The sequence below is a fragment of the Rattus norvegicus genome, chromosome 13, assembly GCF_021556685.1.
Source record: "Rattus norvegicus strain SHRSP/BbbUtx chromosome 13, alternate assembly SHRSP_T2T, whole genome shotgun sequence".
In the NCBI taxonomy this organism is placed as follows: Eukaryota; Metazoa; Chordata; class Mammalia; order Rodentia; family Muridae; genus Rattus; species Rattus norvegicus.
The window spans coordinates 70856976-70884134 of NC_141546.1; the positions used below are offsets into that span (position 1 = coordinate 70856976).

The 27159-nt window shown below is 45.9% G+C and overlaps 1 protein-coding gene across 3 annotated transcripts in view; it reads right to left on the minus strand.

The window, feature by feature from the left end:
• The window catches only part of Fam163a (family with sequence similarity 163, member A), a 77411-nt gene that overhangs the window by 5179 nt on the left and 45073 nt on the right, over window positions 1-27159 (minus strand). For all 3 annotated transcript variants that reach the window (NM_001109072.2, XM_087581372.1, NM_001443886.1), the window contains 2 exon segments: window positions 712-733; window positions 5635-5731. The gene's annotated coding sequence lies outside the window, so the exon portion shown is untranslated.

The window sequence follows — 27159 nt, forward strand, 5'->3', positions numbered from 1 at the left end:
TGTGAGTTCTAGGGAGCAAACTCAGGTTCTCTTTGGAGACTGAACCCAGGTCCTTATGCCTGCAAAACAAGCCTTACTGCTCCTGCCCCATCTTCACCTCCTTCTTGGCTTCCTGCTCCCGTGGCTCCAAGACAGAATACGAGAAGGGCTTGGCCTGCTTAGGAGTTATGCTAAGTATTCCCTGTTTCCCACAATGCTGCAGGACTCCTCCCATTAACCTCTTTTTTTTTTTTTTTTCTTTTTTTCGGAGCTGGGGACCGAACCCAGGGCCTTGCATTTGCTAGGCAAGCGCTCTACCACTGAGCTAAATCCCCAACCCCTTAACCTCTTGAGATAGCTACTCATGTTCTATGTATGAGGCACTGCCCTGAGGCTTTGACATGTTTGCCTGGAATTGCACCTAACCTGGCTGCCCCCAAAGCCAGGCTCTATATCACTTCTCTCTTGGGCACAAATATCACTGGCTACTGAAACTTTGGGGGCATGAGCTCAGAGGGAGCTGGCAGGCAGCCGTCAGAAAGAACTGACCTTGGTTCTTGAAACCAAATGAATAGGACAGAGGCAAGTTCTGGGTAAGGCCATTTGGGCCTTTGGCAGGCCAGTGAGAGGTGGTTTCTGAGCTTCCCAGGCATATGGGGACCCCACCCACACTCCTGCAGGACAGTGGGGGCTTGATGGCTTGAGGATGGAGGGAGGATTTCAAGGACTTACATTCAGTGACGGGAGCTATGACCTGTAAGACAACAAAAGAGACAGAGATATTGGGAAGAGAACGTTACTCCCAACACAGCACTTGGATGCCCGCTGTTATCTCAAACTCAACACACACAGGATAAAGGCATTATTTTGATCTACAGATGGATGCCCACCTCTAAGTTGTCAGTCTGTCATGATTCCACTACAACTGGGCTTGCCGAGGGCACTCTGCTTATCAAGCCATGAATCCTGTGTGGTCACCTGGACGAAGGGGTACCTATTCCTTCATTCAAAGGTACCACTTGCCCACCAGGTGCTCCCAGAAAGCCTGCTTCTTGTTGGGGTTGGTTTGGTGCTGCCATGTATTCAAATGCTAAATACTGGCCCCCCAAGATCTGGTTGCCCTCCCCACGAGGAGATCCTTGAGTACACCAAATGATGCTATGTAACCTTCCTCCCCAAGTTAATTTGCCAATAAAAGGCTAAAGCCTGTGACTGGGCAGAAGATAGATATAGGCAGATAGAGAGAGGCCAAAGAGGAAAGATGAAGGAGAGAGGAGATGGGAGGAGGCAGTTAGGAGGAAATGGACCATGAGCATGTAGCCAGGAGGAACAGTAAGTAACAAGGGACATATGGCTGGGATATGAGTTAGAATAACCTCCAAATCTGCCCAATCTAGGCTTGCCTGAATTGTGTGTCTTTAATACAGGATAGTTAGAATTTTAATTCCTTTTACAGCTTCTACTTCATTTAGAGGTACCAGGCAGCCTCCCTGCTACCAACTTGACTGTGGGCCCGCAGTGTAGGCCTGGGCTAGCAGGAAGGCATCCCCTGTTCACCATCGCTAAGGAGTAGAAATGTGTATTTTAAAACAGTCTCGGGCTGGAGAGATGGTTCAGTGGTTAAGAGCACTAACTGCTCTTCTAAAGGTCCTAAGTTCAATTCCCAGTAACTACATGGTGGCTCACAACCATCTGTAATGAGATCAGATGCCTTCTTCTGGTGTGTCTGAAGACAGCTACTGTGTGTGTGTGTGTGTGTGTGTGTGTGTGTGTGTGTGTGTGTATAACGGTCTCTGGTGATTTATTCGCACACTAGTTTGATCAGAGTATTGGGTGTGGCAAACTGTTCTGTCAGAAGTATTGCAGATTCTTTTGATCTTCTTTGGTCTTCTGTCCCCTGGGCCAGTTCAGGCTGAACTGGTGGTGTATTGGCTTCCTTTCTAACCTTCCTGGGTTTGTGTGTGAGCCCCGTTCCTTCCACTGTCTTTGGGCCTTTCATCAGCCCTTCGTGTGCCTGCCCGTGACTCCAGCATCTGTCTGGCACTGCCTGAAAATAGATACATATTTTTAAGTTGACTAGCTTCCGCCAAAATAAGACTGGAAGAGTAGAATATAGGAAAGCTTTGCAATAGGACCCTGAACTTGGCAAGAGCTCAGGAATGGGGCAGCAAGAAAGGATGTGTAAGATTTGAATACATGGAGAAACATGATCACGTACCAGCAAAACCCTCAGGACTTCCTATCACCTCCAAAAGAGTAAAGGATAACTTATCCGGACACAGCTACGAAGTGCTACCCTCCCCAACTTTCCCAAATGCTCACCACCATCTAACTTATTCCCTCAGCTGAAGCTCCTACCCTAAATGGTAGTCCTGGCTCTTAGGAAATTTAGACTTTAGTGATGGGAAGAGACTCAGACACCTATGATACCTACCATAGACCAGGGGTGCAGGGCCAGAAGGAAGGGTTACTGATTACTGAGGAGGATGCCTCCTACAAGGTCTGAGAGGAATCCTGTAAGCTGAGAGGAGGTGGTGCTGATAGAGTGAAACAGTCCAGGGGGTTGAAAAACACAGGAGTGGGGGAAGGGGGGAAGAGGAGGAACAGGGAGGGGGGATGGCTGGTGAAACAAGGCCCTGAGAACTAAATACATCACAGAATGGGTAGGCATGAAGCAAACATGGTTTGTTGGAGTGAGGTTGATGAGCAATGGGTAAAGATTATCCTTGTATTGTTCAAATGATGTCTATCCCCACAGAGAGTCAAGTACAGGCGGACTTTGGTTTCGTTCAGCGTTTTTGTAAACATTCTTCTCTAGCGTCCTTTGGTCAGTAAAGAGCTGATCAGCCAGTTAGCTGTGAAGAGGAAATAGGAGGGTTGGACTTTGGATCCCAGCCAGGGGTCCCAGGGAGAAAGAAGGAAGGAAAAAAGATAGAGAGATCACGTGGGAGATCGGGAGGATTTGTCAGGAGGGCGGATGAGAGAGCAGGCATGAGGATATGCATGGACCAGAGCAAGCCAGGGCAATCCAGAAATTCCCTGCAGTTATTCAGGTACAAAGAGGGCAGCAGAAAAGCCCCCAAAGACTCAGGACTTTAGAACAGAAGAGGGGCTGGGATTTGATTCCTTTGGAGGTGAGGGAAGTCCTGAGGGGCTTTGGTGGCACAGTCATCTTTCTCAAATCTTACACATCCTTCAAAGCACCAAGCAGCCTTTCTTGGCTGCCCCATTCCTGAGTCCTTGCCTCAGTTCTATTGCAATACCTTTCCATATGCTGCTTCTCAAGTCTTATCTGGAGGGTACTAGCCAACTTAAAATATATATCTTTATTTTTATTTTATGCATGCGAGTGTTTTGCCTGTGTGTATGGATGTGCAGCACATGTGTACCCAGTACCTGAGGAAACCAGAATAGGGTTTTAGATCCCCTGGAATTGGAGTTACAGATGGCTGTCAGTTACCACGTGGGAGTTGAATCTGGGTCCTCTGGGGAGTGGGAGGGGGAACAAAACAGCGAGCGCTCATAATTGCTGAGCCATTTCTCCTTTGATGCAAAAATACCTTGAGGCTTCTATTAAGTTGCATATTGCGGGAGCTTTGGGGGTCATGCTTGAGATTCATAACAAAGAAATAGTATAGTATAATGTATGTATAGTGTAGTATATATAGTATAGAATATATATTGTATAGTATATATAGTGTAGTATATATAGTACAGTATATATATAGTATAGTATATATAGTATAGTATATATATGTATAGTATAGTATAGTATAGTATAGTATAGTATAGTATAGTATAGTATAGTATAAGGCTGTTAGCCTGTTTGCTAGGGCAGACCTATGTACCAGACCCCCGACCTGCCCTGGCTCTGCTTCTGCCCCTCTGCCTCAGCTCCTGAAGCAAGCTCATTGTCAAAAGTCGCATTCCTTTCTCCTAGAAAAAAGTCTACTAGCACATAGGAGCGGCTCCAGTTTATCCATTCTGAGCAGTCAGCAGCAGGACTATGACCAGTCCAAATCTCAGAGTCGCCTTTTGCCAGATTAAGGGCAACATGACCTTCTGTGACCTCCCCCACCACAACTTTCTAACATGATAATCTCAGAGAATCCTCTTTTGGGGCATGTAAGGAAGTGACAAACATTTACATATCCTGGCGGCACAGCAATTAACAATTGAGAATTACGGGGACGCACTTCCGGTTGATACAATATGTGTGGGAGTAGGCTACCCCAGTTGTTGTAAACTGTCTTGTATTGTTTCCCATACCTGCTACTCCAAACACTATACACATCAGGTATCATGCGCCTAATAAAAGTTGGGTAATTGGTTCCGAGTAACATGTCACAGGCTGACAGTTATGATTTTAACTGACCACTAGGGGACAGCAAGCTGCAACTTTTAATTCCACCCACCAAATTGAGCATTCCTATTGAAGATGGATTTGGCTTTGCCCAGATGTGTGGTAAGCCTTGTTTCTGGAGTTCCTGAAGCATCTGATTGGTAGGTGGGGGGAGGAGATGATTCTCATGCTGTAGAGAAATTATATGACGCCATTACAAGGTCAGCAAATGGCTCCCTTCCTTCCACACATACTGCCAAGGCTTTTTTTTTTTTTCCTTTTTTCTTTCCTTCTCTTCCCTTCCAGTCCCCTTCCTATCTTCCTTTTTTTCCCCTTCGAGACCCTCCCCCCATGCGACAAGATCCCAATTCCTAGCTCAGGCTGGCCTGGAGCTTTCTATGTAGCCCAGCCTGGCCTCAGACATGTAGCAATCCTCCTGCATGAGAACCTCAAGGCTGGTATGTTAGCTGTGAAGTTATCACACTGGCCTCAAAAGCCTTAGTCCACCCTGCTGGGATTTTGGAAAGGGCTTATTGGAAAGCCTTGTAAGAACAGTGCCTCCCTCCCTGACCAGACCCTGGCCTCCCCTCTGTCAGCTTTAGGACTTAATGGCTTAGTGGCTTAAAATGTGCTGGAAACAGCTGCCTGATGGCTTGTGTTTGAGCCCAGTTGTGCCTTACACAGGCACCCCATCTTGGAGATTCACCTTTTGGCCTTGGAAAACTCACACACTTGCGCAAGTGCACGCACGTACACACACACACACACACACACACACACACACACACACACAAAAGCAAATGATTGTGAGGGGAAAGTGAGATCCCACATGCATCTTTCATACAAGTTTGTTGGTTTGTTTTTTTGTTTCTAATTTCAGACATGGGGCATCTAGCATTTGTTTCATAGCAAAAAATAATATACCTTTTTGCACCTTTCCAAAAAATAAAATAAAATAAAATAAAATAAAATCTCACAACACAGATGGAGAGGCCAGACTTCTCAGAGATCTATCTAAAGTCACAGGGTAGCAGGTATCTGAGCCGGAATCTCAGAGCTAGTGCTGTGGGCCCGCTGCCTCTTGGGTAGCTTCATGAGAAGGAGAATAAAGTCTCTGTGTTCCCACCCAGCTCCTCTCAGGCCTGGGCAGAACAACTCAGTGGTGGCCAACCTGAAGGACAAGTGTCAGCAAAGAGGAAAACGTGTCCACTCGGAATCCTGAGGGTCTGTTCCCTGAGTCCCAGACTGTTGCGGCAGCCCTCAGCACCCACCTTCTTCTGGGAGGAAGGCTTTGGCCTGTGCCTTATACTTACAGGAAACAGCTGGAGCAGCAGTGGCACGCTCATGCAGGCTGAACGTGAGCAGAAAGCAGCGGGGGATGCATCATGGCAAGGGCGTCATCGGTCCCTGCTAGAGAAGACAGGAGTGGGGAAGGTTACTGGGAGATGAAGGTTGGCTGGTCAGACAAGCGAGGTCTTCAGTTCTGAGACGATCATACTCTCAGTCCCATCTATCCCTCATTTCCTTCTTTTAGCTCTGTCCAGTGCAGGAGCAGAGCATAGGGGAAGAGGGCTTGGGGCAAGAGGCTGTGGAGACAGGAACCCATTTACAACCTTTCAAACCTCTAAAGAATCAAGTGTGTGCACTGAGACCCCTTTTACAGTATAGTCAGTGGGGAAATCTCTCCAGCTCTCCTCTAAACAAAATAAACATCCCAACAATCCCCACAAATCATGCCTTAGCCCAATCCAGATGCTTTTTTAACTTAGTCCAAAAGGCTGTGGCTTGTGTTTTTACAGACTGTAGAGCCAGCCATGAGTAATAACCAGCACCCTCCAGTCTCGTGGTATGGCTTTTGCTTCTGGTTCGGATCTGCTCAGGCAGAAGTGGCTGCAGCGGTCCCTCTTCTGTCCACACCACCCCTCCATCTTTCTGTATTTACCTGCTCCCATGATTTTCAGTTTAGAAAAACAATTCATGGACATGCAAAGACTCTTAAGAGAGCTGGCCCCTCTTCTTCTTCTTCCTATTTAACAGGAAGAAGCCAAGTCCAGAGAGGATGAGTAACTTCCTTAACCACACAGCAGGGGAGAGACAGATACACCTGCAGAGGCATTGAGGATGGAGCTTCCTAACTCTGTTCTGCTGTCTGCCCTTCCAGAAGGGGTATACAAGTTTCTCCAGGAGCTGGGGTGCCCCCTGGAGTGTACTTTCTTGAAGCAGATCAGTAGTTACAATCAACCAAGTCACAGGTTAGGAAACAGAGACCCCCAAACCTCCCAGAGCCACACCCTTAGTGGGTGGCACCTGGAATCCTATTATACTAGGCTTGCATCTTGCCATCCGGCCCTTGGGGAAGTGCTACAGGAATGAAGGGAGGTTTCAGTCTGGAGGCAGCAGGAGTGAGGTGGGAAGCATGTAGGAGGGGTGACCTTGTGGAATTGGTGGCATCGTCTGGTACCTACATCGAGACTGTTTCAGGGTTCTGTGTCCTTGGGACCAAGGACACCAGCAGTCCTGAGGTGGGAATTCAGAAGAGCCAGAGGCACATAGAAGGGGAAGGACACTAAAAGCCACTCTCCATTAGACTGGAGATCTCTGCTCTCTCTAAGGGACCCCTTACCATCAGCGATCCCAAAGGCTCACTTCACTCACTTCCTGGGTGACTAAAGCTATGAAATGCAGGCTGTAGCTGGTACCAAAGCATGTGATTAATGGCCCCTGCCCCTGCTCCACCGGGTTAGGAACGCAAGTTAATTGAGTAGGGGCTAAGCACCAGCTGATGTCAATTTCTTCCGATGCAATTAAGTCTTCTCCAGTCATTTATTAACTGGTGAAATCGACACAGCAGGTTAGCAGCTGGAGGAGAGGGACTGCTGTTTCCTTGTAAACTGTCTGGGATAGCAAGCCTCAGGCCCAGGCTTGGGAGAGTGAGGCAGCAGCAGGGTGGGGGTATGGATGTAGGGGTTGGGGTGGGGTGACACCCAAGGACCTGTTGCTATGACTATGCCCATTGCCAAGCCCTGACTCTCAGATGAGGATCTGAAGAGTCCCTTTTGCCCCAGGTAACTGCAGGCTCCCAGAGATGTGTGCGGTCGGAAAGCAACGTCTGCAAATCATCAAGAAGAGTCGAAGCCATGACATAAACGGGGGCCTCCATCATGTCACCTTAGCCTTGGTGTGCCCTACGACCATGCAGGTCCTTGTGGCTGAGCCGTTCAGGCACAATCCACCATGGGGGCAATTTCAACACTACAGGAAAAAGAACAGGAGGCAGGATCCATGATGATTCTAAATATAGTCAAGTTGACAGTGAAGGTTAACTCCACCGCTTGTCACCCAAACACACAGTTTTAAATCCTGGGCCCCTAAAGTCTCGTTTTCATGTCATAAGCAAATTCACTTCATCTACCTTTAAAAGTTCTCAAAGGCTTTTGACAGTTTTGACCCTGTTTAAAAGTTCAAAGTCACTTCTGAAACGCAAAGCTGTACTATTTTTATTTCTGTGCGTGCATGTGTGCATATAAGATTGTGTATGTGAGTGGAGGCCAGAGACTGACATCAGGAGTCTTCCTCAGTTGCTTCCACCTCTGTTTTTGAGATTGGGTCTCTAACTTGAACCCAGAGTGTGTCAGTTTGGCTGGTCTGGCTGCATTCCTCCGAGTCCCTCCTCTACTTCCTAAGTGTTGGGATTACAGGTAGGCCGTCATGGCTGCATTTACACTGGTGTCGTGTCCTCAAGCACAGCACTCTGAGCCATCTCCCTCATCTCAGGACATCTCTTAAGTGTAAGCATATATATATATGCCTGAGGTGGACACTGGGAATCTCCTTCCATTGTTGTGCACCTTACATATTGAGGCAAAGTCTCTCACAAACCCAGAGCTCTCCATTTCCATTGGTCTGGCAAGTCAGCTTATTCCCCAGGTTTTTTTCCCTCTGCCTCTTGTGGGCTGGAGCTGGGCCATCAAACCCTCTCAGCTGATTCTCACATTTGCAAAGCACTTATGTTACCAGTGGAGCCATCTTCCAGCCCTGGCTCTAATCTGTTTAATAGTAACAGTTGCTTCCGTACCCGCCTTATCTGCAACTTTAGTTACCCACACTCCTTTCCTTGCCAAACAGCACACTTCTCATGGATGGTTTTTGAGCTACCATGTGTGTGCTGGGAATTGAACCTGGGTCCTCTGCAAGAGCAGCAGCTGCTTTTAGCCACCATCTCTCCAGCCCTATAGTACTTTTAAAATCAATGAGACTAAGAAATTCCTCTGCAAAATAGGGAGTCTCAGTTTCCCCAATCACAATGGTGCTACCTGCACTCAGTGTGGGCCTTTCTTCCTCCCTTCTTCCTCTCTGGAGACACTTTGAAGTCACATCCAAAATTATGCTTTATTAATGAGTTGGTTAACTAGTCCAATCTAAATTAACTATCACAGGCCTTGGCCATCTCACTTTTTAGCAGTGGGCGGAGCACTGAGACAGGAAATGGACAAAGAACAGTAGAGGCAATGTACCGATGTCAACGTAAAGCCCAACCAACTCTGTTTTTGAAGAAGCCCCGTTCCGTGGGAGTCCAGGGGCTAATCTCCAATTCCAGGAAGAAAATCACAAAGTCCACCTCTCCCCTCCCCCAGCAACAGCCAGGCTACAATAGCAGGACCAAGGTACATGGAGATAACCTGAGACACCCTGCAGAGAACAGGTGACCTGACCATCCTGTTGTCAGGTGGTTTTGCCCCATGTGTGGTTCCTGAGGACTACACCAGAAATGCAGTTTTTAAGATATTAACTTGCTAACCCATATGGAAATTCCCCAAGCTTGTTGTAACCACAATAAATCCTCTGTACCACTAGACTCGGGGCTCTCATTCTGACCCGCTGCACCAGGCATGGGGAAAGACCTTGCTCGAAAGCTCGTTATAAAGACCCTTATGAGATTGCATCGGAATTGGCTCCTCGGTGGTTTTGGGGTCTCTGTAACTTGGGCATGACCCTAACAGATATCCATAGAACATTCCATCCAACCACCACCAAAAATATATTTTGTCATCAGCCCACGGAACATTCTCCATGATAAATGATATCACAGACCACGGAACAAGTCCCAGCAAGTTGTAAAAGTTACAATTCTATTAAATACCTTCTCGTGTCATCATACAATAAAACTAGTGATACCAAAACATGGAAAAGAATCTATTTGAAAAAAAAAATAACCACGATGGATCAAGGAAGAAATGCAGGAACAAAATTTAAGATTTCTGAGACCAGTGAAGATGGCGACATTACATTGAAGTGTATCAAATGTAGCACAAGCATGTTGAAGAGGGATGCTCATAGCAGTCGATGGCCCCATCAGAAAGGTAGGACGACATCAGGGGCTAGCTAGATGACTCCGTGGTTAAAGCCCTTACTGTTTTTGCAGAGGACTGAGGTTCAACTCCCAGTACCCACTTAGTGACTCGCAGCCATGCATACGCATACATAGGTGCACATATACACATGTAGGCAAAACAATCATCCACAAAGATAGGAAGACAACAGGCTGGAAAGATGGCTCAGTGGTTCAGAGCATTTACTGCACTTGCAGAGGACATGGGTTCTGGTCCTGGACACATATGTGGTGACTCACAGTCACCCGTGCTTCTAGTTCTAGGGGATCCAACACCATTTTCTGGTCTCTTGGGCATGGCATGTGCACACCACACACACACACACACACACACACACACACACACACACACACACACAATGCAAAGACATGTATGTTGCCAAGACACACTCATACACACAAACTAAGTAAACTGTAAAAGAAAGATATCAGATAAACCATTTATGTGTCTCAAGGGACTGGAAGGCAAGAACAAATTAAACTGAAGATCAGTTGGTGGAAATAAAGCAGTAACAAAGATCTGAGCAGAGATAGACGGAACAGAGACAAGCACACACCAAGAAGGAGCTGGCCTTTTCTTTTTTTTTTTTTTTTTTTTTTTTTTTTTTTTTTTTTTTTTTTGGTTCTTTTTTTCGGAGCTGGGGAGAGCTGGCCTTTTCAAAGGACGGAAGACAGACAAACCCTGAGCCACAACCATGCTGACCTTTCCCCTTTTCTGTTTTCTCCTCAATTAGTTCAGCCATCTTCTGAACTGTGTGGATTTAGGGGAACAGGCAAGCCAGCGGGTACCTTACTATTTGGTTGCTTTAAGGGCTTGTAGCCCTTTAAACATTCCAGCAGTTAAGCAGTGCTCAAGGGTCTTAGAGAGACCTGGCAAGCAGACCAAGGGAGGAGCCATGGACCAAGAGACCAAGAGGGGTGTGATCAAAATGGCTGGGTTATATAGGCAAAGAAGAAACTGGGGGAAGGGAAGGGAAGCTCAGCCTCTGGGCTGGATAGGTTTAGGTTACAGGGCAGGGTGACACATGCTGGGAGGAGCCAAGGGTTTTCAGAGAAACATGTCCCAGGTTTCTTTGGGACCTGACAGTTCTGATCCACTATTTAGATGATAGTACTTAGTTAAATTAATTAGACCGGGCCCTCCGGACTCTGTTTCTCTTTGCAGGTTTTAATTATAAAGAAGGACTATCCGGGGCTGGGGATTTAGCTCAGTGGTAGAGCGCTTACCTAGGAAGTGCAAGGCCCTGGGTTCGGTCCCCAGCTCCGGAAAAAAAAAGAACCAAAAAAAAAAAAAAAAAAAAGGACTATCTTTTTAAAGAAAATTAATTACTAGCAACTCTCAAAGACAGAAAGATACTAATAATTTATGTAAGGGTAAAAAGATATATGGTGGGCTAGTGTTTACAAACTTCCTGAACTTTGAGTCTGTGTATATCCTCAGCGTGTAGCAAAGTGAAGGACCAGTGAATAAGATGATGGGTAGAGAGGAGGGCATGCAAAGAAAACCACCGCATAAGGACAATAATTAATAAAGATGAAGGAGAACGACGCCTGTGAAGGGACTTATAGGTAGGGGTTAAAGAATAAACTAGGATTAATTATAAGTGCCCAAGGCAGAAGGTCATTACCACAAGTATAACCAAGCCAAATTGTGTGTGTGTATGTGTGCGTGCGTGCGTGCGTGCGTGCGTGCGTGTGTGTGTGTGTGTGTGTGTGTGTGTGTGTGTGAAGATACAAAGTAGACAGGTTTGGCAGGAGATCTGAATGCTCCCATTGGCCAAGGTCTCTGCAACCAGCCTCTGAGTTCTGAGTGCTGTGCTTGCAAGAAGGCTCCATTAGTCCCAGAGACGGGAGGACGAACAGGCAGAACAAATTGAGCAGAATTTGCTAGTAAAATAGGAAGCTCCATCGAATTTGACCCCGGCAGTTCCATTTTTAAGGAGCCTGTTCTTCACAGATGTGCACACCTAGAGGGACATGCACAAGGGCATCGGGGGTGTTTGTACACACACCATGTAAGAAGGGCGTGTGCCTCAGAAATGTCTCGTTAGAAGCGCAGTTTCACAAATATCACAGAGTACATTTACCCAAAACAAGGTGGTGTGGGTCAACTACTTGACAGGACTTCTTTTAGACAGGTTCTTCTGGCTCAGGCTGGTTTTGAACTTGCTCGATAGCTTGTGTTGCTTTTTGTTTGTTGTTTGTTTTGAGACAGGGTTTCTCTGTGCCTTAGCTCTGTAGATCAGACTGACCTCAAACTCAGAGGTCAGAGATCTGACTACCTCTGACTCCAAGTGTTGGGAGTAAAGGCCTGTGCTGCCAACACTACCTGGCTTGATTTTGAACTTTTTTTCCCCAAGACTAATCACCTGGTCATCTTTTTAAACATTTTGTTTATGTCTATGAGTACACTGTCACTCTCTTCAGACACATCAGAAGAGGGCATACAGAACCCATTACAGATGGTTGTGAGCCACAATATGGTTGCTGGGAATTGAACTCAGGACCTCTGGAAGAGCAACCAGTGCTCTTAACCACTGAGCTATCTCTCCAGCCCTGAACTTGAACCCTTAATACTCTTGCCTCTACTTCCTACATTGTTGTGGTTATTACAGATGTACAGAGACAGGGCCTGGGAGACATCTCTAAATTTAATTTTCGAATATAAATGTATAGTTTTAATTAAAAATATATTAATTACTTCCTCTGGGAATTTTCCAAAAATTTCAACAAAGAATTTTAATTACATCATGGTGTGGTGGCGCATACCTTTAATCTCAGCTCTCTGGAGGCAAAGGCAGGTAGAGGCAGGACATCCCAGAGATGTGGTAAGCACAGATATGGCACACATAAAAAAATATATGCTGGTCTGACTGGCACAAACCAGCCCACCCTTATTTCAAAGGCTTCTTTGGAGATGGAGTGTAAGGACTGCTGTCTGAACCTCCCTTGATGTTAGAAATCGGGTGACATTTCCATTTTAATTCCCTAAGTTCACAACAAAGACACAGCTCGGAACTGAGCACTGAGCAGAGGTTTCTCAGGAGAGTAAGGGCAAGGCTAGCCTGGGTTCTTGCCAAGTCCTGCCAGGCAGTACTGGCTGTGGACACTGTGAATGAAGCTTCAAGAAACTCATGCTGGGCTCCCTTTTTAGCTCTCCTTCAAGATCTTGGCTGTTTCTATTCGTAGATGGTCCTCTAATGATGCCCCATGGTTAATCACATAAATTATGTCTGATACTCACCTATGAGGAGGAATACCTCTGTTAAGTTAGGCAATTAGGGCTGACGATATCTACCTAGTGTGTGGCAGTGCTCCGCAGACTGACTGGATGCCCAGGGCACCATTAACACAGTACCAGTATCTCCATGCCTGTGGCTGGGTTCAGGTTTCTTTCTAAGGAACTCACTCTCAGCTCAGTTTGATTTCATTTTAATTTACAAGCATAGGAAAGCACCCAGTTCCATCAAAGCCAATTCCAAGACCTTTGAACACTTTAGAGCTATGAAGTTTGAGCTAGTCCCAGTCCTGTCTCACCAAGACGCCTTGAGACTTGTCAAGACCTGGGGTTTCATAGTGCCCTAATTAGCATTAAGCCAGCAGGCCACAGACTGTGCAAAAACACATAGTATCTTGTTTCTAGGTCCCATGCTCTTGTCTCATACTTTGCATCCATGAGACAAGCTTACACATCATTATGCAGATGGATCATAAACCTTCTGTCTTGTAAAATAACTCATAGACCCTTAGAATTTTATTATATTCAGTTTGTGTGTATGTATGTGTGTGTATGCATGCACACATGCATGTGTGTGTGCATGCATGCATGTTTTTATGTGTGCACATGCTTATGCTACAGCCCAAGTATGGAAGTCAAAGGATAATATGTGGGAGTCGGATCTCTCCTTCCACTATGTGGGGCCCAGGGATGAAATTCAGGTCATCAGTTTCATAACCCATGTTATTATTCTACAGTTATCATCTAGGCTGGTCTCAAACTCATGACTCTTTTTTCTCTACTTCTTTAGTATGCCCTACTAGCAAGCATGGTACAAGCATGGTATCTTCTTTAAAAAACAATGTGTTGACTATACATGAGTTACATGGCTGATAATGGCAGTTTACAGAGAACGGACAATACCCAGGGAGGACCTACCAACACTCACAGCCAATCCGGTGAACAAAACATGGCAGTATAGGGAGGGCCCTGCCCAAGAGAAGCTGTTGTAGAAAGGATGAGGACAGACTACTGAGCCTTGTTAAATACTGTCTCTATTGCTGTGAGGAGACACCATTGCCAAAGCAACTTGGAGAAAAAAGCATTTAATTTTGAAGTTTGCTTGCTTAGGTTCAGTTCATTATCGGGTTGGGGGGGTGGCTGACAAGCAGGTATGGTGCTGGAGAAGTAGTTGGAAGCTCTATCTTCTGATCCAAGGGGGAGAGAGAGAGAGAGAGAGAGAGAGAGAGAGAGAGAGAGAAGGCCACCTCTCCTAGTCCTTCTAATCCTTCTTAACCAGTTCCACTTCAGGTGACTACACATTCAAATGTGTGAGCCTACGAGGCCATTCTCATTCAAACCACCACAAATATCTAAAACCTATCATTTGGAAGAGGGGTTCATTTTGTTCTGCATTTATAATCCATCAACCTATGGACCTCCTGCCTTTCTTTTCCTTTCCTTCCTTGTGATATTTCATGGGGATTCTTTTTCCCACCATCTTCATCTCTGAAGTGTCGTTTCTTCTGTGTTTCTCCAGGAGCCAGTTGACCCTCCTTCACAATGTATTTTTAATAAATTGCCTTTCATTTATGCAGTAGAGTGTGGGTTTCCCAAGGACAAGAGTGGAGGTCCGTTTCATATTCCGTATGTGATCCAGCAAGGACCCTTGTGCATGCATTACAGGATGAACGCATGGATAAGTTTTAAGTAGGGGATATTTTGCTTGTTTTGTATTTTGAAACAGGGACTCACAATGAAGACAGGCTGTCCTCCTACTTAGTATAACTCTCCTGCCTCAGTTTCCAGTTGAAAAGGTAAGCCACTAGCTCTGGGTTGTTTTAATTTGAGCTCTGTGGTTGATGAAGATGATCGGCAGTTTCATTTTATTCATTTTGTTAATACAGAAAACAGGTCAATTGTCTGAAAATCACATGGTTCTGGCTTTCCTCTCTCTGATGCCAGCTTTCTGTTATGAGAAAAGTGAAAGAAACTAAGTAACAGAAATAATCAGATCCCTCTTAATGGGTATTGAATATGCTTCTTATTTCAGAGAGTAGCCTTCTTCTTAAGACATCAAGAATTAAAACTGGAGGCTGGAAGAGTAGTGTCTTAGGATTTTACTGCTGTGAACAGACACCATGACCAAGGCAACTCTTATAAAGGACAACATTTAATTGGGGCTGCCCTACAGGTTCAGAGGTTCAGTCCATTATCATCAAGGTAGGAGCATGACAGCGTCCATGCAGATGTGGGGCTAGAGGAGCTGAGAGTTCTAGATCTTCATCCACAGGCAGACAGGAGAAGACTAGGTTCCAGACAGCTAGGAGGAAGGTCTCCAAGCCCACCCACACAATGACACACTTCCTCCAACGAAGCCACACCTACTCCAACAAGGCCACACTGCCTAATAATGCCACTCCCTGGGCTAAGCATATTCAAACCACTGCAGGTGGCTCAGTGGTTAAGAATAATGGCCACTCTTGCAGAGGACCCAGGAGTCCAGAGCCCATATAGTGGTTCACAACTATCTGTAACTCTAGTTCCAGGGGATTTGGCCTCCACATACATCACGTTTGCACGCGGTGCACAGACACATCTGTGTAGGCAAAACACACATGTGCACACAATTAATAGAACTACAATCTCGAATGAATTAAAATTATCTATTGTAGTGACTCGTCACTAATCACTAATTGTTTTCATGTTACAGAAAGGGACACTGAAGTTCAGAACGATTAAGAAACCAGCCCGAGGTCACATATCTGGTGAAACAACATTTGATAGTGGAAGAACATGTTAAGACTTATTCTGCAGTAGCTTTTACATTTCCTAGCTCTGCAGGATAAATCTTCTCATGTTCCACTATCAAACGTTGTTTTCCAACTAGGAAGACAAGATTTTGACTCCCAATAAAGGAACACTGTTTAGCAGTCAGGAAGCTGGACAGACAGAATGACCCAGTGACTGTGAGACCACCTGAGGATTGTCAAGCGTTTGGTGAGAACTCAATTTTTGCTGCATGGGTGGAATACATGACTTTTCTCTCACTTAAAGTCCTGCTCCTAATATTTGTTGCTGAGATAGGAGGGTCTCAAGTTTCGAGATATCCTGGGCTACACAGTGAATTCAAGGCCAGCCTAAACAAGATAGGGACACAGTCTTGAAAGAGTCTGGGGATGTAGTACAGTGGGCAGTGCTTGCCTAGATTGTTCAGGTCCCTGGGCTGAATTCTCATACCCCCACCACATACACCACAAGGCAGGAATTGTTGTATAAAAAAATAGTTATCCTACTGTCTTGGTAAATATAACTCTTCAAAGAACAAGTTCAATTTCAGCATCCTAAGATCCTCCCCAGAGCTCTGTGCTGGAATGTGCAGCATGGGGACAGAGGGCCCAGCTGTCAACTTGCAATGTCCCCCCCTTCTCTTTCTATCCAGGACTGGGTCATGCAGCCACAAAGGCCCTCATGTGCGTGAACTGTGAATACTCCAACCTGGGTTCCGGGCACTGAAGCATCACTTCTCTGAGCTCCTGCAGCCTCAGGGGTATGCATGCTCTAGGTGACAGGCTGCTATTGACATGCACAGGTCCTGGAAACACTCTATAGCTCCAAGGCCAGGGTGAGGGAGACATACAGGCAGCTTCTGGACTGCACAGATGTGTCCTCCCTGATGGGGGTGTTGTGTCCTGAGGCTAGCCACAGAGGGCCTCTTTTGCTGGAGTCTAAGAACAATGCTATTTCTTTTTTTCCTTTTTTCAAATTAAGTTTTATTTGAAATTACTCTTCCCCACATGCATTTTACAATCCTATACATCAACCCTGACATGACTGACCTACTTAAAGTGTTATTTATCTTCCCCCAAAGAAGATTAAAAAACAATTTGTCACAACCACAGATTTCTAATGTCTACTACATAACAATGCTCTTTTTTCTCTTTCTTTCTTTCTCTCTTTCTTTCTCTCTTCCTTCCTTTCTTTCTTTAAAGATTTATTTATTTTAGTTATATGAGTACACTGTAGCTGTCTTCAGACACTTCAGAAAAGAGCATCAGATCCCATTACAGATGGTTGTGAGCCACCATGAACCCAGAACCCTGGGAGAGCAATCAGTGCTCTTAACCACTGAACCATCTCTCCAGCACAACAATGCTATTTCTAACAATGTCCCAGGGTATTAAGTCCCTTGGTCTTTCCCTTTCTCTTGCCTGTCTCTGTTTTGTGAAGATAATGTGTTATCTGAATTTAAGACCCAAATCCTGTCTGGGATTCAATGTCTAGCCTGGCTGAGTATTAGCTGAGCTTTGAGGGGCTTTGCTGGGACTTTTAGTGCAATGTCTTAACGGAACTGCTAGGGAGAGGGATGACAGGCAGAGCTTCCAATTCAGACTCTGTCGTGTCTGTTCACTTCTCACTGGCTGGCGGCTCACATATCCAATTCCTTCTTAAGAATGTCCCAGGGCCAGATGTGGCAGTGGACACTTTTAATCCCAGCGCTTGGGAGGCAGAGGCAGGAGGCCAGCTTGGTCTACAGAGTGAGTTCTAGCACAGCTACAAAGAGAAACCTTGCCTTGAAAGACCAAGAAAAGAAAAGTACACCCTAGGAAGCTGGGAGGTTGGGAGGCGGTGGCACATGCTTTTAGTCCCAGCACTTGGGAGGTAGAGGAGTGGGATCTCTATGAGTTCGAGGCTAGCCTGGTCTATAGAGTGAACAGACAAGGCTACACAGAGAAAATCTATCTCAGGGGAGGGTGGGAGGGAGGGATATACTCTGGGATTCAGAGAAAATTCCCTTCTTGATACTGCAACTCTTTCCTAACTTCCTTTCCTCTTTCCCCGTGCTCTGGTATTCTGCAGGTCACCATTTGCGGGCCTGCTGAGCCCGAACAGGAGCTGCCTACAGTGAACTTTTTCTGGAGAAATCTCAACTCGAGTGGCTGCCATCTACTCAGGTCTGGAAAGGGAAAGTTGGTCTCTTAGAGGAGATTGCAGACAAAGAGCCTATCTGAATGAGCCTGGCTCATTCAACCAAGTCTTCCTTTATCCAGTTTGTTTCTGTACTCAGTACAGGTTGACAGTGTCTATTCTGGGGACCATCGGCACAACTTGGACTAGACTATTGGCACCATAGCTCACTGGCTGTGCAATTTGGGTAAAATCACTCAGTTGGGCCTCAGTTTTTCCCTAAAAGATCTCTAAAATGGTGATAAGAATAACCATGTCAAAGGTCACAAAGAGGCTTTGTGGGGAAGTTCACAAAGTTCACATTTTCAGCAGGAAACTCATAGCAGTTGCTAAAGAAAGGAAGGAAGGAAGGAAGGAAGGAAGGAAGGAAGGAAGGAAGGAAGGAAAAAAAAGTGAGAAGAGAGAGAGAGAGAGAGAGACAGAGAGCATGAACTTGGCATGCATGGCAGCATGTGCCGGTGATCCCAACACTTGAAAAGTGGAGATAGGAGGACCAGGATTTCAAGGTGATCATTCCCTACATGAGGAGTTCAAGGTCAGCCAGGGCTACATGAGTCCTCATCTCAACAACAAAGCCAGCTGCTACTCGTCATCATTGTTGTCATCATCATCATGTCTCAGAATATATGGTTAATTTGACCTTGCTCTGAGCCAAATTATTTTCCTGTGTCTAGAGTCAGGCTGCTTTTGCGTCAGCCATAGGGGATGGCTGGTGGGCATGAAACAAAATGTTGCAGCCTAGCTAGGAGTGAGCTCACACTTTTTTCCCTTCATAAGCTGGCCCTGAAAAAAACATTTGTGGTCATAATCTTTAGCTCCCGAGTCTAAGCTACGGCCCTGATTGATCAGTGTTGGGTTGTACATTCAACAAATCAGCCCTGCTTAACTGAGATCCGTGTCTGAGTGGTTTGTGTGGCAGTTCCCAGACCCCCTGATGTGGGTGCTGGAAACGGAACTCAGCTCCTCTCGAACAGCAGCAAGTCCTTTTAACCACTGAGCCATCTCTCCAGTCCTCCTTCTGTTTTCTTACACCAGGAACCACCTGCTTAGAGGTAGCCCTGCCCACAGTGGACTGGAACCCTCCTGAATTGCTTATTGTGTGAGAAAATGTCCTATAGACCTCCTCCAGGCAATCTGATGGAGGCATTTTTTCCATTGAGGCATTGAGACCTCTAGATAACTCTAGCCTGTGTCAAACTGATGAACAACCAAGAAGCAGAGAGACTTATGGGAGCGTTCTCATGACAGAAGGCTGGGCTCTGTGTCCGGCCCAGAGGATAGAGGCTGTCTGTGCTGAGAAAACTGGCCTAGAGCGTTAAGAGCTGAGCCCTAGATACAGCTCCATCAGGGACATAGAGTGCAGTTTTTCCTGCTGGCTGGACACAGGCATGAGAGCTGGGCCTTCCACTTTAAGCTGGAGTGACTTGCTGAACACTTTTTAGGCTTCCCTTTTGATGACATCTCTCCTCTCCAACCTCTAGCCCTCCACTTCATATGTGTTTCTGCATATCAGATAACATACATCAACTCATTTCAACCCTGCAGGATCCCTGTAATGTGTCATGTCTGCCAATGTAGACACAGAGAAACGGAGATGAAGAAATCTCAACTTCTAGCTTGTTATGGTTAGTATTATTAACTGGCAGAATCTAAGGTCACATAGGAGACAAGTCTTTGGTGTATCTGTGAGAGATTGTCTAGATCAAGGTTGGTCTCTTGAGAATGTCTGTGATTAGGTAGGCAGGGCCATTCCCCAGGCAGGGATACTGGGCTGTATGAAATATGAAAATCAAGCTAAGAATTAACATTTATCGTTCTCCGATTCTTATTAAAATATTTTTTTATTTTATTTATTTGATGTATGAGTGTTGTGCTGCATGTATACCTGAATGCCAGAAAAGGGCATCAGATCCCTTTATAAATGATCCTGAGTCACTGTGCTGGGAATTGAACTCAGGATATCTGGAAGAGCAGCCAGTCCTCTTAACCATTGACCCATCTCTCCAGCTCTGCTCTCTGATTCTTGAGGGCAGATGTGCTGTGAGAGTGATTGCTTCAAGCTTCTGCTGCTTTGACCTTCCTGCCATGATGGAGAACCCTTGAACTGTGAGCTGAAATAAGCCCTTTGTCCCTTGAGTTGCTTTTGTCAAAAGTATCACAGCAGCAGGAAAAGGAACCAAGACATCATTCACAACTGTTAAGAGGCAGGGCTAGGCTCCACACCCAAGTCTCTATGCCTCATCTCCCATGCTATGTTGAATTTATTTGGCTATCTAGATCCAGAATGATTCTTTCAGGCTTTGGTACATGCGCATAAATGGTAGTTGTGGTGGTTTGGATGTACGTAGCCCACAAGGAGTGATATCATTAGGATGTGTGTCCTTGTTAGAATTGGTGTGTCCTTGTTGGAGGAAATGTGTCACTCTCTAGGTGGGCTTTGAGGGTTCCCAGTGCTCAATCTCTGCTCAGTGCAGAAGAGTTAGTCCCCGTCTGGCTTCCTTTGGGCCAAGATGTAGAACTCTTGGCTCTCCAGCACCAAGTCTGCCTGTAAGATGCCATGTTTCCCGCCGTGATGATAATGGACTGAACCTCTGAAACTGTAAGCCAACCCTAATTAAATGATTTCTTTTGTAAGAGTTATCTTGGTCATGGCGTCTCTTGATAGCAATAAAACCCTAACAAAGACAGTAGGTCAGTGGAAGATGAAGTCTTCCCTGTGAGGGCCAGGCTGCAGATGTTCTCTTGGGAAGGGATAAGTGGACTCTAGATAGTTGGCAGACATGGCCTGAAAGTAACCATTGTTTCAACAAAAATTAATATGATTTGGATTCACCAAATGAACAAGCCAGGGGATGGAGGGACCGATGGAGAATTAAGTACTTTCGAAATAGTTCCTTTTGGATGGAGGGCTTTTAATCTTTGCTCTTTCTTGACTGATCAAGGGCTGGAAGGTCAGGGAAATAGATGTAGAGGCATTAGAGACTGAACTGCCACCAAAGAGGAAGCACACTGTAAAAAAAGTGATCCCACGGTGGTTGGCAAATTTACTTCTGGGGAGAAACACACCCGTCATTTGCAGAGGATTGTCTAGAGAACAAAGCTCATTTATTAACTTGCCTTTGCAGCTGCAACCTCTGGTCTGGAGGACATTGGAGTCATGTCAGGGGCTCTGTAACCATCTAGGTCTCCACACTCCATGCAGACCCATCTCCACAGCTGAATGGTTAAACACACACACACACACACACACACACACACACACACACACACACACACCTCTCTCTCTCTCTCTCTCTCTCTCTCTCTCTCTCTCTCTCTCTCTCTCTCTCTGCCCCATGGTGGTCCCTACCTGAGAACTGTTGGTCTCTGTCAAGACAACTCTTCCTGCTCCCACTGTCTCGCATCTGAGTCCTGTGATGGGCTCCGCAATGAGCCCCAGTACCTTAACCAGTCCCTCCCTCCTCCACTCTGCCATACAATTGAGTTCCCTAAAAGACAACTGATCAATCCCCTCTCATGCTCCCTCTCCTTCTCAGGACAAAGCCTGGCATTCTAGGGCAGCTGTGCAGTAAAAGATTGCCAAATTTTCATTTTTTTATTTATTTGCTGACAGTTTTTTGTGGGTTATGACATAATTTGAATATATTTATCCCCTATTCTTCTTTCTGATCCCCTTCCCTCTCTGAAAAACTTCTTTCCCATAATATGTCTGTCCCCCTTGATCACTATCCTGAGGTGCATGTGCCCTGTGTGCAGTGACTTGGACACATCTGGGCCTAGGCCTCATTCTCATGTCCATGCCTATGATAATTTATGCACAGCCCCTGGGTACTTCCTAATCTCACCCCGTCTGCATATCTGCTGCCTGTCTGTCCTCTATTGGCATTGCTCCCAAGGTTATGTCTTATTTCTGTCATTGCAGACTCATTAAATTGTGCCCAACAACTGGGGAGGTGTCTGGGGCAGGGTCTATGTCTCTTTCGTTCCTATGTCTTTGGTGACCAGCACATGGTAAGAGCTCTGAAAATACCAGCTGAGAGAACAAATGGATTCTGGTACCCTGACCTGTTATTTATGTCAATTTTAGATCAAGCAAGTCTCAGAATAGACGTGTTCGGGATGAACTCTCCAAGTTCAAAGACCTAATAGCTCAGCTAAATAGCTTACTCTATTTGCTGTAAATTAAGAGCCTCGAGCTAAAGAGCTTGTTTAGGGGCTGGAAGACTATGGTTGGGTCTGCTGCCACTCCTTCCACAGCCACTTAATGCTTTTGAAATAATCTCATTTCAAACATCAATAATTCAGATTTGTATGTCAAAGGATGTCGAGGTTCACCTAATGGACATTATCAGATTCAACCTCTCACAATGACTGTGACTGGAAGGTCTTGTACTCTCTTCCTGGCAGCAGGCCCGATGCTGCCACAGTTCAGTACTTCAGCACCCTGCTGTCCAGGCCAGCGCCTTCCAATACCAGTCCCTTGAGAATGGAACTTAGCTCCTGTCAGAGCCTCCTGGGTCCCCTGCAGTGTTTCACCCCCTTGTCAGACCCTTCTGGGTCCCTTGCAGGTTTCCTAACAAAGGAACAGTCTGGCCTGGTAAAGACACACCTGGGCGATGGTCAATTCGTTCCTGTCTTTTGTTTTTGAGATTTAGGCTGGTCTTCCTGGATTTCTCCCCAGTAAATTGGGGGCATGGATTCAGTCTTTTGTTACTGAAGTCTTGAGCCGGGGTTTCCCACTGTGCTTCCTAGATTTTTCCACCTGGTTGACTTGGGGTATGTATTCGGAAACTAAGCTACAGAATGGGCATTCTTTCTTAACACGAGTAAGTGTGTGTGTGTGTGTGTGTGTGTGTGTGTGTGTGTGTGTGTGTGTGTCTGTGTTTTAATCCCGAGGGCTTATGCCTGGTTCTCGGTGCCGTGTGGGCATAGACAGGCTCCTAGGTCCTGACACACATATGTGTGAGTGTGTTGGGGAGAGATTTGGGGTAAGAAATGCCAGGGTCCATGGAGGTACCAGGTCCTACTGGAAATGCTCTAGAATTGGGGCTTGAAGGATAGATTTAATTCCTAGTTCTGTGTGTAACCTTCAGATAGTTTCTCTCTTTTAAATGAGGCTAATTCTTTTATACGCTTCTGAGTTGTCTAGGATCAAATGACACGTTTATGTCAAAGTCAGTTGACACACCGATGTAGCTGAAATTCTGAGAGACTGAACCCAGGGATCCTTCTTTGCTCTTTAGCACAGGGTTTTGTTTGAAACTACAAGTGCTAGGCTCTGTTCCCAGCTACTTAAGAGTTGGGTTAGACTCCAGTTCAGCCTTTCAGGCTGGCAGCCCAAGTGGGTGGCTGTCCTTGAAGTAGCCTTCCTTTGAGGCATCTAGAAACTTTTGCAGATCTGTGCCTGGCTCTTGATCTACTTTAGCAGATCTTGGACCCTGGTGAAGTCGTACTGTAGAGAATGGGGGTGCTCAGCAGAGAACACACCTCAGGTTAAATTCATGAATGCTCTAGGAACCTCATGAATTTAGGTTTTTAGGAGGTTTGGAAGCATCTGAACAAAATGACACGTGTGTGTGTGTGTGTGTGTGTGTGTGTGTGTGTGTGTGTGTGTATGATGTATATACGTCTGTGTGTATACTTTTTTTCTTTTTTCTTTTTTCTTTTTTTTCGGAGCTGGGGACCAAACCCAGGGCCTTGCACTTGCTAGGCAAGCGCTCTACCACTGAGCTAAATCCCCAACTCCGTCTGTGTGTATACTTATGTGTGAGAGTTGACGTTGACATTGGGTGTCTTCTATTGCTCCCACTTAAAAAAATTCATCGTGTGTATACATGTGGGTACACTTGTGTCGTAACACGCACATGAAGGTTGATGGACAACTTGTAGGACACGGTTCTCTCTAAGTGGGTCCCAGAGATCAGATTCAGGTCTTACTTCCCACCAGCAAGAACCCTCACCTACTGAGCCATCTTATCAACCCTCTACATTAGTTTTGAGACAGGTCTCTTACTGAATGTGGAGCTCACTTATTTGGCGAGGCTAGCTGGACAGTAAGCCTCAGGGATCTGCCTTTCTCTGCCTCAAGTGTGCCTCAGTCACAGGCGCCTTTTTATGTGGTTTCTGGGGAGCCAAGCTCAGATTCTTTGCGTGCACAGCAAACAGGCTACTAACTTGAGCCATCTTCCCAGCCCTGACTTTTTAGATTAAAATGATGGCCTTTTAATACAATAAATTGGTTGAGATTTAGAAATGTATATTAATAGTTTTTGGCAAGAGCTCGGGGGAATGGTCGTAAGCACACTGCCGTGTAGGGTAAACAGAGCCAACCTCTCTGGAAGGCAATTTGGCAGCACGAATCGGTTTCAGAGATCAAGAGCTTGGCAATTTCATTTCAAGCATTTATCATAAAGAAATGATAATGACTAGAAGACTTCAATTCCAGTAATGCAGCCTTCTATTCTAGGGCAAAGTCGGGAGTTATCTAATACCTAACAACAGGAGAACAGAACTATAACACCATCCATGCGGAATACTACAGAAAAGCATCAAATGCAGGCATCAGTGCCGCTGAGCGGGCAGGTTACAAAACAGAGTTAACTCCTACACGACGACCTTGAAGTGCGTTCCCAAAGAAAAGCAAGTGTGTATGAATATGGCCAGAGCATCCCCTAAAGTGTTAACTTTCCCCTCCTTTTAATACTACTCATTAGAAAAAGTCTTGCCAAGTAGCGCCAGCTGGCCTCAGACTGGTGATCCTCCTGCCTCAGCCTCCTGAGTGTGGGATTATGGGGGGGGGGTGCACAACCCCACCCTGCGTACTTTTGTCTTTGAAAGGTGTGATTATAAATTACTATTTCCTTGCGGTAATTGTCAGCGTTTTTTTTCTAAGTTTTGCACTGTGAAGAAAATGTTTGTCAGAGTCAAGGCAAACAATGTAGCCAGAAAGCTAAGAATTGCCAGGGTCATGTGAGAGGGTCCACTGTAAAATGCGAAGCCAGGGAATGCCTTTTTGATCCTGGCCTGGATGTTCTTTCCAGTTTATCAAAGGAAGCCTCAGCTGGAGGACGTGGGCGGAGGAGAGCCTGCAGCACAGACTTCCACTCTGGCTTAGAGACACCCTGTATTTATAGCCTGCTCAGTGACCTTTCTAGCTGATTGCAATTTATGGTTTCCTAATTGGTTTTCTTGAAAACAAGCAGTTGGTAACTTGTATGCCAGCAGGGTGAGGGTAGGGGGGATGGGGAGTAGGGTGGGGGTAGGGGAGGGGGCTTGAACCATTCCCTCCGCACAGCTTCCCTGACAGACTGGATAAAGCACCTTTAACTGATCTGTGAGTCACAGCAAGGAGATGGCGGAGAGGCTTGAAGTGAGTAATCTCTTTATGGTCTATATTTATGTGTTCTCCCACAGAGACGTGCATGGACAGTTTCTAAGGCCGGGTAGCTTTCCTTTGACATTTGGGACCACCTGCCTGGCAGCCAGGCAACAGAAGAGTCCAGTGTACTTGACAGAATTGAAGGGATAAGACGGGAGAATGAAAGCCAAGTCTTAAGTCAGTGAGCTAAAATAATCCAAGGAAGGGCCTGGAAGGAGAGGAAAACCCGAGCCTGCAGCTTTCAGCGTTTGCTCGTGGTGATGTGTCATCTAGCCTTGGGCTAGCCTCCTCAGGACATTCCTTTGGCTGGCTTGTAAAAACATCCAGTCAATCAACGTTCCTCTATTTTTCCTTCTAATTTTGTGTTTTCTTCAAAAGCTAATAAGGTTATTTTTTTCCTCTTTCCTTTTGAGGTTATAATATAATTACATTTCTCCTTTCCCTTTACTTCCTCCAAGCTCTTCCACATACCCCTCCCCGCTCACCTTCAAATTCATAACCTTTTTTTCAGCAATCGTTATCACATGTATATGTGTGTATATACATATTCCTAGATATAATCTGTTTATATGTATGTTTTCAGGGCTAACCATTTGGCACTGGACAGCCAATCGGTATGCTCTTCTTGGACAAGGCCACTTCTGTCCCCAGCTTTCCTCTGTCACCCGTAGGTAGCTCTGTGTAGGGTTAAGTTCCAGGGGCTTTTCCCCCAATCCACCTTGGCACGTCCATTGGTGGTATGTTCAGCACGCATATGGGAAGTCATGTTGGTGACATTTTAATATTATGTGGAAACAGAATCTCACAGCAAATTCCCCTTCTGGTTCTTACAAACAATATCCCTTGCCCTGCCTTCCTGAAACTTCCCCAAGCCTTCGGTGTGGAAGTTTTGTAGATCTATCCACTGAGACCATTCTCCACAGCTCTGTGTTTTGATTGGCTGTGGGTTTCTGTAGTGGTGTCCGACTGTTTCAAAGGAAGGTTTCCTTGATGAGGGGTGAGGACAACACTTACCAGGCTAGACGCTGGAGAAGGGCGTGGGAAGTTCTGAGACAGGGGCTCATCCTGTAAGGCCTGTTTCCACTATCTGGGCATGTAGATATTCCGGGCCATGCTAGACAGAGCGGAAAGGGAGCTGCTCAAGGCGACACGGGTTGGGGTGAGGGAAGACGGTAGCGCAGCATGAGCTTGGCGTGTTAACTAGAATTTAGCTCATAGTTTTCTTCTATCCCCCGCCCCCCAATCTTAATGACAGGGTCTTGCTTGTCATTTTGGCTGACCTAGTGCTGTATAGATCAGTTTGACTTCAAACTCAAAATAATCCTCCTGCCTCGGGCGCCAGAGTGATGGGATAGCAGGCAAGAGCCACCGTGCCGGGCTGAACTGCGATCTCTATAACAAGTTCTACCATGCAGAGTTTCCTCCGTTTTCAGGTTCAAGATTAACTCAACCAAAGATCAAGGAGATCCTACCCATACTCGACAGAGTGGAGTGTTGAGTGTAAGCGGTTTGGGACTCAACATTCTTACCTCCTCCATGAGCTGCTCTGACAGGGAAGATGGGGATACCTCAAGGTGAGGACACAGGAAACTTTAGCTGTGGCTGCATCATTCTTGGAGAAGACAGTGGGTTCTGGAAGGCTCAAGGTTCTCATGTGTGGAAACAAACACTTGCTTTTAAATGTAACCGACAGGGCACAGCCTCAAGTATCTTGGCTGCTTATGAATCCCACAGTGGGTGGTGCCAACCAGGAGCAACTTTCACCTCCCACACAGAAGGACCAGACCTTTGGTAGCTTCAGAGGAGTCAGGATTTTTTTTCTTATGGGATCCTATTTCAGATATGTCCTCTGGGTAAAGATAGAGTATCTGAGCAAAGTAGGTGTG